The sequence below is a fragment of the Meles meles genome, chromosome 4, assembly GCF_922984935.1.
Source record: "Meles meles chromosome 4, mMelMel3.1 paternal haplotype, whole genome shotgun sequence".
Classification (NCBI taxonomy): Eukaryota; Metazoa; Chordata; class Mammalia; order Carnivora; family Mustelidae; genus Meles; species Meles meles.
The window spans coordinates 54,915,583-54,919,401 of NC_060069.1; the positions used below are offsets into that span (position 1 = coordinate 54,915,583).

General features: G+C 49.1%; 1 pseudogene; it reads left to right on the plus strand.

The window, feature by feature from the left end:
• Nucleotides 1-2,480: 2,480 nt before the first annotated feature.
• LOC123940682 lies at nt 2,481-3,122 on the plus strand (annotated as a pseudogene).
• The last annotated feature ends 697 nt before the right edge of the window (nt 3,123-3,819 follow it).

Here is a 3,819-nt window from a genome sequence, read left to right on the forward strand (position 1 = left end):
AATAAATCTCTCTGTATATATATACACACGCACACACACATACATATACACATATACAGTATGTATAGTATACATATGCCATAATACAGTATAGAATAGTATACAGTGTACATGAATGGTACACAGTATGCTGTATATGGGGAGGGTGTGTATGCACCATAGTTGTGTATATATAACACCATTGGTTCTGTTCTTCTGGAGAGTCCTGACTCACACATCTGCGTATCTGTGTGTGCATGTGTGTGTGTATGTACAGCCATATATGTAAAAGCACATACAAAAATATGTATTTTTATATTATCATTGTTCACTAAGGTGGAGGCTTAAAACATCTGCGGACAAATTCAGACGGGGCACAATGTCCAACAAATGCTAAAATGTGCTGAGGGAATAGGCTGCCTCAGAGAGAATTTCCCATGATGGAGAAAAAGACTGGAAGATCAAACCAGGCCAGAAATGACCCCCAAAGGTTGGTAGTGGCTCAGGGTGCAGTATTCATGACCCCCGATACTTGAATACACCCCAGCTCAGTCCTCCTGGTCTCAGGGAGCTACAGCAAGACCAAAAAAAAAAAAAAAAAAAAAGTCTTCTTTTTGGACAGTGGACAATGCACTATCTACAAAACTTCCGTTTGGAGCCCCAGCAAGCGCTCATCCACAGGAAGACAGCAGCTGCGGGAGAGGCTCTTCCCATCAGCAATCAGAGTAATGCATCCCCACTGGCGCGGGGGGGGGGGGGGGGGGGGGGCACAGGGCAGCTGTGGCCTGAGGCCCGCAGTCGGACTGCAGCAGAGGCGGCGTGTGCCGCGGGCGTGGGCATGGGCAGCCTGGCCAGAGGCGTCAGGGCCTGCCCCTCGCACAATCAAGGCTCAGAAGGAAGCAGCACCCCTGCGGAACACACCGTGACCGGGCGCCTAGCCACACCCCTGTCCTTGGCAACACCAGAAGACCTGAGGAAAGGCGGCTGTCCAAGGGCTCCGGCAGGGTTGGGACCTTGGCTGTGAAAGGTGGTGAGCCTGGGTTTGAGCCCGTGCAACCTGGCGCTCCAGTTGGAGCAGTGAGAAGTGATAGTGAGTACTGTCGAGTCCCATCCACGGAGTCCTGCCTGCGTGCCAAGTCCGCCCCCGGCGTCCTTCCGCTGCCCAGGCTGGAGGAAAGCTCGGGGCTGAGGAAGGGGGTGAAGTCGGGGTGTGAAAGTATCGCCCTATCCTGAGGCTCCACCTGCCGAGTCAGAGAGGAGCCGGCAGGTCCTCAACCTCCTGGGAGCAGGCCTGGTGCCCCAGAGAGGGCCTGCACCCTCCTGCTGCTGCGTGGGCTGCAGAGCTGGGGTCAGGGGCCCATGCTGACAGCTGATGGGGGCACGTGCCTCAGAGGCAGAGTCACTCACATTGCCAGCCTCCCCCCCAGCCCACGGTGGCCGAGGCATCGTGGGACACCTGACTCCCGGACTGGTCAATCATTACCTATTAACCTGGGAAGGTGTCCCAGTCCCCGTAAGCTCCTCCTCCTCCCAATACCACCAAAGGGTCAGGGCTAGAGGTGGTAGCTGCAGGTGTGCATGGAGGGAACCGCGTAGGTGCAAGCTGGCTCTCTCAGAGGAAGAAGGCGTACTCTGCTCTACAGTTCACCCCTCAGACCTGCTGGGGTGATTTCAACTGCCGGTGCTCAACCCACACTGCCTCAAACAGAAGACAGGATTTAGTGACTTGAATCACGGAAAGCTCTAGGTCAGACAGAAGGTCCACAGAACTTTGATCCCCAGACCCCTACTCTGTTTTCCAGCGTTTCTTTCCACTACCCGTGGCAATCCCTGCCACTCACATTTTGAATAGGATAACCCCTCCCTGTCTTCCAGCATTGCACGTATCTGTCCAAGAGCATTAGCTAGCGCTGGATCCAGGCATCCCTCCTTACTTTCTCGTCTCCTGACTTTCTCTCTGGTGCTCAAAAGTAGCCAAAACCCGAATGAGGTTAAGAGCTATTGCCTAAAGTGAAAAAAATGTTAGCTCGTGATAATCGTCCTTAATCCTAAACATTGAGCAAAATGCTCAAATTCTGTTTGTAATCATAAAAACCTGGGTGTGGCAGAAGGTTCCTTCTGACTCCTTCGGAGGCTGGAGAAATTCTCAGAGCACAAAAAAGCAGAACAGGGCCCCTGGAGCAGAGGGAGGACAGAGCTTCCCATGACCAAGTGGATTTATTCCTCGTAGGCCTCAGCTAGCTTCCTATGGGAGCCAGTGCTAAAGAGGAAAGATTCAGAATAGTTATTAGAGCTCATTCATTATTTATGCTTCTTAAGTATTTCTGTTTATTCTTAGAGCAACTGGGCAGAATAATTCTCAACTTAGCTTTCTTGTTATGTTTGTGAAGCCCTAAATTGAAAGAACTCACCTGAAATGCAAATTAAAATCACAATGTGATACCCCAATAGATAGATAGATCTATCTGAATATCTAAAATTAGAGGGCCGGCTCCTACCAAATGCTGTACAAAGTGTCTGAATTCTCCCCAGCCCTGCTCAGGACTGCCCTGGATCCCTGCCTGCCCGTCGTGCTCCTTGTCCCACGTCCCCTGCCTCCTTCGGGCTGCCCTCCCGCCCTCCTCTGCCAAGTGTCCCAGTGCAAGAGGCTGGCCTGATCTGTGGCCCGCCGAGATGCAGTAGTAAAACTAGATGATGGGCATTTAAATAACTCCTTGGGCTCTCCAGTAAGAGATTGTGGTACTTCCCATGATTGATAGTTCCATTTTGTGGGCACATTAAAGGGGCATGAGACCAGCCAAGAAGGTGTTGGTGGTGGGCATTGTAGACCTGAAGCTGGAGAGCTTTGCCATCAGACTGACCTCTGGTGACTCTCAAGACCCTCCTGCCAATGTGGCAATTGGACGCAAAGCTGTGTTCAAAATACAAAAATTCTTGTGTATCTGAGGAACAGTCAGCCGTCCCTTACTTTCCACTCATCCCAGACCAGTCATTCAGGGTGGAAATCCTTTGTGAGCACTTATATTTCAGAGTGTCTGTAGATGGACACCGACTTTTTTATTTTTTACCACCGCCTTTAAACATTATCAGCAGTTGATACCATGAGGACAAGCGGGGACCTCCAGATCACTAAGCTTGGCTGATATAATTTTAACCATGTCTGTTTCAAATTGGATCAGCTGCTACAGCTCCCCGTCAGTCTGGAGAAAGTGGTTTTGCAAGATCTGGAGACTCGTAAATAAAAACAAAAAGCAAGTTTCACTGTCTCTTCTTTCGGTGCAGTTTAAGCCCAAAATGACAACTTCAAACTGTGGTTTGCCTTTAGGAAGCTGTCAGAACAAAGGCACCGAGCCATTATTAACAGAACAAAGTAATACATTTATGCTGGATTTTATTCAGACTAAACTAAAAAGAAAAAAAAATCTTATCAAATTGTACACTTTAAATATGAAGTTTATTGATTATCTGTTACACCTCAATAAAGCTGTTTGCTTAAAAAAAGAACCCCATGGGGCGCCTGGGTGGCTCAGTGGATTGAGCCGCTGCCTTCGGCTCAGGTCATGATCTCAGGGTCCTGGGATCGAGCCCCGCGTCGGGCTCTCTGCTCCGCAGGGAGCCTGCTTCCTCCTCTCTCTGCCTACCTCTCTGCCTACTTGTGATCTCTCTCTCTGTCAAATAAATAAAATTTAAAAAATTTTTTAAAAAAACCCCAAGAGTGGGAAAAAGAGGTGAGAGGTTAAAAAGTACAAACTTCCAACTATAAAATAAATAAATCATGGGGATGACATGTACAGCGTGGTGACAATAGGGAATAACATTGTCTTGAATACTTGAAAGTTG